The 12,483-nt window shown below is 39.6% G+C and overlaps 1 protein-coding gene and 1 long non-coding RNA gene across 2 annotated transcripts in view; one reads left to right on the forward strand and one right to left on the reverse strand.

Moving 5' to 3' along the window:
- The window catches only part of LOC131953352 (ATP-dependent RNA helicase DHX8), a 108,681-nt gene that overhangs the window by 92,421 nt on the left and 3,777 nt on the right, over positions 1–12,483 (reverse strand). The gene's annotated exons all lie outside the window — the stretch shown is intronic.
- LOC131953354 (uncharacterized) lies at positions 4,098–6,853 on the forward strand. The gene is made up of 3 exons (XR_009388632.1): positions 4,098–4,226; positions 5,973–6,054; positions 6,382–6,853. It is a non-coding gene; the product is annotated as an uncharacterized LOC131953354 (long non-coding RNA).

Genomic DNA, 12,483 nt, shown 5'->3' on the forward strand with positions numbered 1-12,483 from the left:
CCCAACTGTTATAGACACAGGTATCCAACTGTTATAGGTAGGCACAGGTACCCAACTGTTATAGGCACAGGTACCCAACTGTTATAGACACAGGTACCTAACTGTTATAGGTAGACACAGGTACCTAACTGTTATAGGTAGACACAGGTACCCAACTGTTATAGACACAGGTACCCAACTGTTATAGGTAGACACAGGTACCCAACTGTTATAGGTAGACACAGGTACCCAACTGTTATAGGTAGACACAGGTACCCAACTGTTATAGGTAGACACAGGTATCCAACTGTTATAGGTAGACACAGGTACCCAACTGTTATAGGTATACACAGGTACCCAACTGTTATAGACACAGGTACCCAACTGTTATATGTAGACACAGGTACCCAACTGTTATAGGTAGACACAGGTACCCAACTGTTATAGGTAGACACAGATACCTAACTGTTATAGGTAGACACAGGTACCCAACTGTTATAGGTAGACACAGGTACCCAACTGTTATAGGTAGACACAGGTACCCAACTGTTATAGGTAGACACAGGTACCTAACTGTTATAGGTAGACACAGGTACCCAACTGTTATAGGTAGACACAGGTACCCAACTGTTATAGGTAGACACAGGTACCACTACTGTTATAGGTAGACACAGGTACCCAACTGTTATTGGTAGACACAGGTACCCAACTGTTATAGGTAGACACAGGTACCCAACTGTTATAGGTAGACACAGGTACCCAACTGTTATAGGTAGACACAGGTACCACTACTGTTATAGGTAGACACAGGTACCCAACTGTTATTGGTAGACACAGGTACCCAACTGTTATAGACACAGGTACCCAACTGTTATAGGTAGACACAGGTACCCAACTGTTATAGACACAGGTACCCAACTGTTATAGACACAGGTACCCAACTGTTATAGGTAGACACAGGTACCCAACTGTTATAGACACAGGTACCCAACTGTTATAGGTAGACACAGGTACCTAACTGTTATAGGTAGACACAGGTACCCAACTGTTATAGGTAGACACAGGTACCCAACTGTTATAGGTAGACACAGGTACCTAACTGTATTAGGTAGACACAGGTACCCAACTGTTATAGGTAGACACAGGTACCCAACTGTTATAGGTAGACACAGGTACCCAACTGTTATAGGTAGACACAGGTACCCAACTGTTATAGACACAGGTACCCAACTGTTATAGGTAGACACAGGTACCCAACTGTTATAGGTAGACACAGGTACCCAACTGTTATAGGTAGACACAGGTACCTAACTGTTATAGGTAGACACAGGTACCCAACTGTTATAGGTAGACACAGTACCCAACTGTTATAGACACAGGTACCCAACTGTTATAGGTATACACAGGTACCCAACTGTTATAGACACAGGTACCCAACTGTTATAGACACAGGTACCCAACTGTTATAGGTAGACACAGGTACCTAACTGTTATAGGTAGACACAGGTACCCAACTGTTATAGGTAGACACAGGTACCCAACTGTTATAGGTAGATACATGTACTTAACATGTATAGGTAGAAACAGGTACTGACATACAAGGCCGAACAAAACATTTCGTAAGCTACACCTGAAATAAAATAACATCTGCACAATATCACACTGATTATTGTTATAGGGTTATTGAGTCCAAATAAACTTACATAATATATTGTCCAGGTGTTGTTTATATATAGAAAACAATGGCCTTGAGTAATCTAAAAATATATTGTTACGTAACCTTCCAGCAAGGGAAAATTTGTAGGAACATTTAAAACAGAACAAACATACAAGCAGGTGTTTAAGTATATTCAGTGTGTTATTTTAATTAACGTAAACAAGCATTAAAAGACAAAAAACTACTGTACACTGACAATAGACCAACACTCCTCCACACAGACCTACATCCACAACAAACCTTCACTGACCACAGACATACACTCATCATGACCTACACTCACCATGACCTACACTCAACATAGACCTACACGGACCTTAGACTTACACTCCTACACTCAGAACTACATTCACAATAGACCTTCACTGACCTTAGACCTTCAACTCTTTATAGACCCAAATTCACTATAGACCTACACTCACCACAGACCTACATTCACCATAGACCTACACTCACCATAGACCTACATTCACCATAGACCTACACTGACCTTAGACCTACACTGACCTTAGACCTACACTGACCATAGACCTATATTCACCATAGACCTGCATTCAGCATAGACCTATATTCACCATGACCTACACTCACCATAGACCTACACTCACCATAGACCTACACTAACCATAGACCTACATTCACCTTAGACCTACATTCACCATAGACCTAAACTCACCATAGACCTACACTCACCATAGACCTACACTGACCTTAGACCTACACTGACCTTAGACCTACACTGACCTTAGACCTACATTCACCATAGACCTACACTTACCATAGACCTACACTCAATGTTAGAATACACCTTTATTCAGAAATATACTTCTAAAACGTTTTTATAATTGTAACGTTAATTTCTTGTTTAACATCCTGCCGATCCCACTTGCATGTTTTTTTCTTCTTTTAGACTTTTCAAAGGGATAATTTAGTTAACAATTCTGGACATCTCAAATCGTCAAGTACAGTAGCTTTCAGTAAACAAATAACTACAACTACGTTAGAATAGACTATCAACTAGTCGAAAAATCACAGATTAAAAAAAAATATTTCAAGATATGTGTATTAAATAACGTGTGCCCTGTTCTCATTCTTTGAGAAGCCTTGACTGTGATAGATGGTCATGCGACAAGAGACACACTGTCCTAATTTGTTGTCCTTGTGTTAACTCCCCCCCCCCCCGCCCCCTTCCTCTCTGATTCTTTATGTCTCCCCCCCCCCCTGACACAGCGTGATGAATGGCGCCCTCTATTCGGACACTGATATTTTTATTCTCGGACTGACGAGGTTAAGTCACGCTAAGCGATGGTGCGGTCCCACGTGAGGTTTCCTGGTATTTTATTCTTATCTCTCCCCCCCCCCGCCCCCTTACTCCGATGGTAGTTCCCTCCTCTCTACTTCAATGGGGGGTTTCATATAGGGGTGTGGCTTTGTGAATATCGACCGAGAAACTATGATTTATAATTAACTGTTTTATTAAAAGCTATAGGACTAGTAAAAATAATTTTCTAATTTTAAAAAATAATAGTAAATTATTATCAAGAGAAATTACACCTTTTTTGTTTATTTGATATTTTTCTTAATTAAAAATATAGCGGTTTTGTAATTCCAGGGAGATTACATCTCCCCCCCCACCATACATTTCAGGTAAGGTCAAATTCCAGGCGCCTGTGATTTATGTCCCCCCCCCCCCACCGCAAACAATCTTTGTAATGTAAGAACGTCAAAAATCTTCATAGTCTTAACATTTACGTTGGACATCCCTTAAGACGCACCACTATTTTGTTTTTTAATTAACTCAGTTAAGTAACATAATTAGGTAACTTTATAAAGGGAGACAAATGGGCAACATAATAACTATTTTAAAAAAAAAAAAAAAATCTCCACAAGATTAGTGTCACGGAAAAAAAACTACGCAATAAGCTTGGATTCTAGACACGTGAATGCAAAACCCAGCCCCTCGGAAACATACTTTAAAACACGTGACTCAAATGTTTTGAGAGGGGGGGGGGGATTGTAGGTGAACATTGCTAGACACAATCGGGTCGGCGCAGCGCTGCACTAAAATTATGACATGCAAAACGTTGAAAGACAACTGGACGTAATTTTGCGTGTAAATATCCACCACGTGTGGAGACACGTGCAGTATATTCGTAGGCGTTTCCCTGTTTTTTAAAAGTGTTGTTTTGTTGTATTAATAAATACGAACAATTTTTTTTCGTGTGTTGTTGTTGATGTAAGAACGTTTACCTTCACTTGAATGATGAAAGCAGCGTCATCACGACAGCAAAGTGACGCGGATGTTGAAAGATCAGAAGGAAAAAAAAACCTCCGTGAATGATGAAGGATTAAAAAAAAAGTTAATTTATGAGCTATACATTGACTTAAAATAGTAACTAGGTCCACGGGGTGTCTCCCCCACCATCGTCACGCCTCTGACCCTAGCTGGGGTATAAATGTCGAGCGAACAATACAAGGCTAGTTTCCACAGAGAATCGAATTTGTTCAGAGGCTTTCCACAGCTTCCTCGGTGAGTTAAATTATCAATATTTGATTTGTTGTGAACACAATTTGTTCTATTTTTATCACAAGAACTACTTAAACTATTTATTTTATGCGTAGTAATTTGATTCCTCTAAATAGAAAGTCTCTACTTTGTGTTCAATCTTCAACAGTGAGACTTATCCATATAATGAAAGGAAAAAGCATAATTAATTTTAAATAAGTAATTAATTGCTGAACACGTTTTTTTGTTTCATACACGTGTATCGTTTAAAATTTAGAATACAACACATCAACTAAATTTTTTAAAATTTACATCTTTTATTTGATGTAGAATTGAGAGTTACAACAAGGTGTGGGTGTTAGTTTACAATAAATTAAGCTGTGACGATATCACTAGTAAAGTATTCACCAAGGGGCCACACGTGTTGTTGACATTAGATTACATGAAATGTAATGTTTTTACAAGGTGTATCATGTAATTTACGTGACATTTAAGATAATTTATGAGACATACAATGATGTTTACGTGACATTTAAGGTAATTAATGAGACATGACGATTCATAATCCTGTTGGTGTAGAGTTGACCTGTTGTTTGCAATCTCAGCTCGTGAAGCGATGTCTAGGATGGTATTATACCCAGCTGCCTTTACTTTCACGGCTTATCCTGGTTTTCATTTAGAGCTGGGTGGACTCGTCCGATGATTTAACGGGAAAAGTCTTAGTGGTCCCTCCTGGATCGGTGCTGTAATAGTCCTATTAGTGTGTTGGGAGGTGTTTTTTTTTAAACTGTTGGTATTTTACAATTCCTTCATGCTAAGACGCAAAATTCAGGCTATGGCGGAGAGAAAAAATGCACGATGAAAATTTCAATCTGGGGTTGGAGAGGGGGGGGGGGGGGAGGGGGGTGTTAAAATTTCCTGGTCCTTTTGGACAAAGCCAGTCCATCCTTAGATATAGACTAAGGGTCGGGAAATCAGTCCATCCTTAGATATAGACTAACGGTCGGGAAATCAGTCCATCCTTAGATATAGACTAACGGTCGGGAAATCAGTCCATCCTTAGATATAGACTAACGGTCGGGAAATCAGTCCATCCTTAGATATAGACTAACGGTCGGGAAATCAGTCCATCCTTAGATATAGACTAAGGGTCGGGAAATCAGTCCATCCTTAGATATAGACTAACGGTCGGGAAATTAAGACACATCATCTACATTTGATGGCGGTGTAGACAAACATCAAAGCAATATGCTGGAAATATAGTCAAGGACAATTTAGACTGGGCTAGTTCTCATGGTAGTGACACCTGCATGCCAGGTATTAGTTTTGTGCTGAGTTATTTAGTACGCTCACGTGACAACTATTAAACGGATGTGTTGCTGGGATTGATGTCGTTAGTAGCCGGATGTGATTTTTTTTTTTTTTTTTTTTTTTTTTTTGACTCTCAATTTTTCAACTTCTATGTATTAAAATTACTAATTAGACAAAACGCATTGCCAATTTTTTTTTAAATACTTCATTATTTTGTTATAACTTGAGCTATTACTCTTATGTTTTTTTTACCTGGCTGTTACAAACGAAAACGTATACCCTTAAATATATAAATAACAACACATTGATAACTACAGTCAATCATGTTATATGGTGACACGCATCGACTAATTTTTTCATCTTTAACCATGTCTTCTGTACATATGTAAGCGACCAGTGTTTTTTCTATGGGAAAAATCCTATATTGTAAAACTAATACAATGTCCCGTTCCCTTCTAGGACAGCTGCCAAAAACTGACAATGTCCAGGTTGCTAGTCTTAGTTCTGCTGTTGTGTTCAGCCACCTTTATCGCAAGCCAGGGTAAGTAATCCGGGAATAGTTCTACACAAGGGGAAACAACTTTCTTTAGTTAATAACTTAGCAGTAAAACACTTTGCATTTAAAAAAAAAAAAAGACTATTGCACAGTATTTGAACATGCAAATTCATTTTAATAAAGCATTATGTTTTAAATATCAATAATCATATATAATAATCATAATATAGCAAGCATAATATTATAATAAAATTAATAAAATTAATTTTAGAAACAATAAAACTATGTACAATTTGTGATTTTAAAACTAAAAAAAACATTGTATTTAGAATGACAATTTTCTCTCCCCCCCCCCCCTTCCCACCGTTACAGGCCCAGGAGGCATGGACCCCATGATGATGATGTTTATGCTGATGCAGCACCACGACATGAGCAAAATCTGGCCACTCATGCTCATGATGCAGATGGGCGGGGGAGGCGGCAACGCGGGAGGAGCCGACCCATCAGCGGGCGGGGCAGGAGGGGGCGCCATGATCTAAATCCACATATTCACCATCCAATCCTGTCTTCAACAACCACTTAAACTCACATCAGCGTGTTCATACAATCCACTCAGCCTCGCACACATCCATCCAAAGATGAGACCACTCTTGTTGACTTGTTCAAACTATTTGTTCAGATACACTTTATACAAGCAATCCTTTTCTTCCTATGTAAATTTTTTTTAAACTGTTGCCCATCGCTATCAAAACTGTTCGATATGTTTTATGTGTTACATGCAATACGAGATATTTTATTCTAAATATTTATTTAATAAAATATTTTAACCACCTCTGGACTATGATCTGAAATTTTGGGTTAAAAATTTATTTTGTCATTCTGTGTCGTCTGTCCAAAGATCAATAAGAATCCCATCAGATAAGGAACCAATAATATAGCACGTAACACATTTCAAAACTTTAGCTTCTTTCCATTCTGTAACACACCTTTGAAAATAATTGCTGAGGTAATACATTAAATCAAGACAGCAAGTCAAACTAAATTAGAAATCCCACCACATAATGTAACAAGTAATATAGGACGTGACACATTAAAAAACTCAAGCCTCTCATTGCATTCTGTAACACACCTTGAAAATAATTGCTGAGGTAGTACATTAAATCAAGACAGCAAGTGAAACTAACATATCCATTTAAAACCAGACATTCTTTACCCATCTAAATAAAACCAAAAACTTACAGAACCTGCACCCCCCTCCCCTTTCCAAACCTTTCACACAAAGTGAAAAAAACCCATACTGAAAACTTCACGCAAATCACATGAAATCTACCTGTAAGAACAGCGTTCGAACTTCATCTAAAGCAGTCTTACACTCCCTTTCTAAAACGTTGAGCTAATTCAATTGATCAACAAGCATATTCAAGATATTTTAAATATGATTAGAATCCAATCCATCCAAACGACAGCCAATAGGAAACGTACAAATCTTCAAAATAATGAAGAAACATCGTGTTTTTCTGGAAGCTTTCCATCAAACAGTCCAGGACCGCATCGGCCTGCAATTGAAAAAATAAGCTTTAGTGTTTCTTTCAGATTTTTATTCTCCAGGGGTGCACTGGAATCTTTTGGGTGGGTGGGGGGTGGGAAGGTCAGACACGGATAAAAGTATACATTTTCTATATAAATTATATTTCGTTTGGGGGGGGGGGGGGGGCGTGTTTCAAAGAAAAAAAACCATCCGTCCCTCAATGCTGTCAACCTCTTTCCTGTAAATATCACCAGGTGGGGACATCTCGTGTTAAACTCGACCTCAGCTTTGTAAAATTTAAGCTCAGTAAAATGTTATGTACAATTAACATGAAAGAGAATTCGAGTTCAATAAAATGTAAAGTATATTACAATATGATAGTAGATTCGAGTTCAGTAAAATGTAAAGTATATTACAATATGATAGTAGATTCGAGTTCAGTAAAATGGTTGTGTACAATAACACGAAAGTTAATCCGAGTTCAATAAAATGTAATGTATATAACAATGTGATTAGAAAATTTGAGTTCAGTAAAATGTTATACACAAAAAACATGATAGTGAATTTGAGTTTAGTAAAAGTTATGTATAATAATATGATAATAATATGAGGCCAGTAAAATTGTATGTACAATATCATGAAAATACTTACGCAAGGAAAAGTGGATTAAACCATACACAAATACATCGGGCGAACTAACATTTTGACACTAATCCAGTGCCGGCGCCAGATTATTTAGCGCACTAGGGCAGAACTTATTAAAAGCGCCACCCCCCACCCCCCCCCCCGCAATTTTTTTCGTGTCCCCGTATTATCAGAGGCGTATCGACCCTTCCCGGCGCCCGGGGACAAACTTTCGATTTGCACCCCCCCCCCTTCAAACTTTCGATTTGCACCCCCACTCAAACTTTCAATTTGTTTTCCCAACCCATTTTGGCGCCCCCCCCCCCTACGGACAGCGCCCTAGGCGACCGCCTAGTTCGCCTTATAGGTAGCGCCGGCCTGCACTAGTCCCAAGTGACAACATTCAAAAGCATTGGCCACACATAACGATCTATAACACTTATTGAAAGTACTTGTAGAGCTAATATATTGGACCTAGACAGCTAACCCGAAAAGTCTCGAGTTCGAATCCGGGTTCAAGTCAGTAGAACGTCCTTGAGTCGTCCCCCCCCCCAACCAGATCTAATAGATACCTAACTCACGTTTTTGGGAAGTAAAGGCGGCTGGGCATAGTGTTGACCACATTATCTCTTCACATGCCGAGATCAAGAATATTGAACTCTACTTCATCTGCTCGGTGTATCCCTAAATCTAAAGAGGAATCTTTACTTTTGAACACATTGGATCGAGACAGCAAGTTACACCATCACATTGAAATTCAACCTGATTTTACCACTTCCATTTTCCACTTGAAAAGCAAATCGTACTTCAGCTGTCCAGATCATGTATGTGAAAGCAAAGCATATTAAAACTGAAGCCGCCCCTCTCTTTATCATCCACATCAAACCAAAGCACATTGAAAACTAACACCCTTTACCTATTTAACATCCACATCAAACCAAAGCACATTGAAACTAACACCCCCACCCCCTTCTTTAAAATCCACATCAAACCAAAAGCACATTAAAACTAACCCCCTCCCCCCCCCCCCCCTCCGTCCCGTCCCCGTATAACAAGCTATTGTTATTTGCGGCCCTCTAACCCAACAACATTGATAGTTACCATAGTTTAAAAAAAAACTAGACTCTCTCCTTTCTAACGATCTAGAAGTATCGCTCCAGTAACAGAAACCAATTTTTGAGCAGGCGCACGTCGAACATCGTAAACAAGACTTTAAATGCGAGATCACTGACTAAATAAGTCCAAATTCTCCTGATTTCTCTCTATACATAACAACCGCAAGGTCGCATCTACCTGCAGGAGAAGATATAGACTTGCATGTTATTCAACTCTTTCTAATAAAACATCACATGTGTGTTTATCAAACTTTATAATAAAATACTATAATAGTATATAATTATATCAAAAGGATACATCTGTTGTCAAAACTTTATAAGACAATATTATATGAGTATGTATGTTGATAAACAGCTCCTTGTAAAGCATTATGTGTTCTTATATGGTTTTGTCCACAACTTTTAAACACTAACTAAAAATCAAACTATGGCGTTACAAAAACTCTCCCTCTACCCAGCGGCGTAGCTAAGGAAGGAGGGTGGGGCGGTCGCACAGGGTGCCGACCCTAAGGGGGCGCCAAAAGGGGTGTAAAAATTAAATAGCTCACAGTAAAATCAACGGTTAAAAAGCTGTACACAGATTTAATTGTTTTCTACATCAAATATGTGGCCACAACATTAAAAAAATAAATCTGTGACTAGTAGAAAGCGCCACAACCTTTTCAACGGGGTGGAGTTTTGGGGGGGGGGGGGTTACTTTTTCACTAACATGAATAACAACTATAAATATAAATCGGAGAAGGAGGGGGGGGGGTGAAAATTCGATAGTTCACCCCGTTGTCGGAATGGGTCGTTACGCCTCTGCCTTTTCTCCCCCTCCCCCAGGCTTTAAGAGCCAAGTGCAGTTTGACTTAGCACGTCTTCAATATATGGGATAGAAATAAAATTGGGGGATCTGGATATTTTCCCGAAATGCACTTTAAAGAATGTCGTTTGCACGAATGCTGTTTACCAGATTTCTAATTCTATCCCAATTAGATCATTAGGTTTAGGGTCAATTTGTAATAGAATGGGGGTGGAGCTTAGTAGCTATACACAGGAGTATAATTGACAGGGTAATTCATAAGGAGATTACTGGCAGGGGTAAATACTTGGAGAGGGGATAAAATGTCCCAGGGAAATATCCCGCTCCCGATTTTAACAACACAGTTTTTAGAGTTTAGTGCAAGTTCGGGTCAAGGCTGCTGATAAAGGAAAATGAAGCAGAGTTCAAATATTTCGTTGGAAAATATACGATTCCAATCCATATTGTATTCAACGCAACACATGTCTCCACAGACAAGCATGTTCTACATCATATTTCTATCGAGGCCATATTCCACATCAAATTCCTACAGAGCACATGTTCCACATCTTATTAAACTAAACCTAAAGACCCCACCCTTGTATACACCCCCCCCCCCACAACAACCACCCCCCTGGGGCACTCCATATGTAACCAACCGAATTCCAAAACGACTTACCTGTCGATTGCTGAGCACGTTTATCAAATTCCCGAAGAGCACAAGGATGAAGAAGAAAGCCTGTTTCTCCAAAACCTCTCTCACCGAACTGATGTACTTCATTTTTTTTTTATTTTCCACCAAGTTAACGACTCGGTAGAGGTCGGCCTATAATGGGACTGAAAATTTGAACGGTGTCGTTAATTTAAGAAAATGCGCCAAGCAGTTTTCAATTTCAATTTATTTTTCATTTTTTATTAGCTGTAATAACGTATCCATAACAATGATATCATCATGGAGCATTGGAATTAGCGATGGCCTACAATAGATTATCCCCAACCAGGGGCGTAGCTAGGAGGGAGGGGGGGGGGGGGGCGGACCGCACGGGTGACACCATTTAGGGGGGTGACACCTAGGCAAAAAATAGCAAAATATATAGAGAAAAATAATAATTCCACCTAATTAAGTGATTAATTCGAGTGTTAAATAGTCTTTTAAGTGGTGCAAATCGAAAGTTTGAGGAGGGGGGGGGGGTGCAAATCGAAAATTGAAAGTTTGTTACGTCTCTGGGGGGGGGGGGGGTGACACCATTAAATGCGCACCGGGTGACACCCGACATCGCTACGCCACTGTCCTCGAGGCAGGGGTGTTAAGTTGTTAGTGTTATGGTCAGAAATTAGGATTTTAGCGTTAGGGCTATGACTTCTATTCAGGCTAGAGTTACGGTTAGCAATGGCATTATTAAGACCTATTTATAATTATTTAATCACGGTAACCCAACACCCCATTTTTGAGTAGATTCCATAATTGTGGCGTTATCGGTCACTACTATACAATATACAATTTAAAACTTAAATTTGAATGTTTAATAATATTCCCAGTAAATGTTTAATACGCCAAACCATAACACTAAAAGTAGTAGGTCTACTCGTCGGTTAGCAGTAACTAAGGACTGACTAAAACCTGTCCTCTAACCTTAATCCAAGAGCTGGATGCTCATCCTGACCCCAATTGGGGTCTTGTCCAGATAAGCCCCGTCACTAATGCAACAATTGCATGGGCGAAAAGTTAAGCCCCGCCACTAATGCGAAAAGTTAAGCCCCGCCACTAATGCGAAAAGTTAAGCCCCGCCACTAATGCGAAAAGTTAAGCCCCGCCACTAATGCAACAAGTGCATAGGCGAAAAGTTAAGCCCCGCCACTAATGCGAAAAGTTAAGACCCGCCACTAATGCGAAAAGTTAAGCCCCGCCACTAATGCGAAAAGTTAAGCCCCGCCACTAATGCGAAAAGTTAAGCCCCGACACTAATGCAACAAGTGCACAGGAAAAGATAAGCCCCGCCACTAACGCAACAAGTGCACAGGAAAAGATAAGCCCCGCCACTAATGCAACAAGTGCACAGGAAAAGATAAGCCCCGCCACTTGTGGTCTATTTCTGATGTCTAGACATGTGAATATTTAAACGCACGACATAAAAACAGCTCCTTATCCACCTCTAGGGTTGGGTTTAGGGTTATAGGTACCAAAATACAAAAGTTTTCATTACTTATTTACACCCTCTTCAATAAAGTCTACAAGTACAAGTTTCATATCCTCTTTTTACTTTTCTAATATTTTATTTTTCTTGGGTTTAGGGAGTTAACTTTTTTGGCGTGGCTTCTCTGGGACGGAGTGGCCTAGCGGTAGAGAGCTGGATTGCTAACCCGTAAGTCTCGAGTTCGAATGCGGGTTCAAGTTAGACCGTCCCAAACCTGATGGGTGCCTA

Source organism: Physella acuta, unplaced genomic scaffold (assembly GCF_028476545.2).
Source record: "Physella acuta isolate Inbredline_101_S28 unplaced genomic scaffold, ASM2847654v3 ptg000917l, whole genome shotgun sequence".
Classification (NCBI taxonomy): Eukaryota; Metazoa; Mollusca; class Gastropoda; family Physidae; genus Physella; species Physella acuta.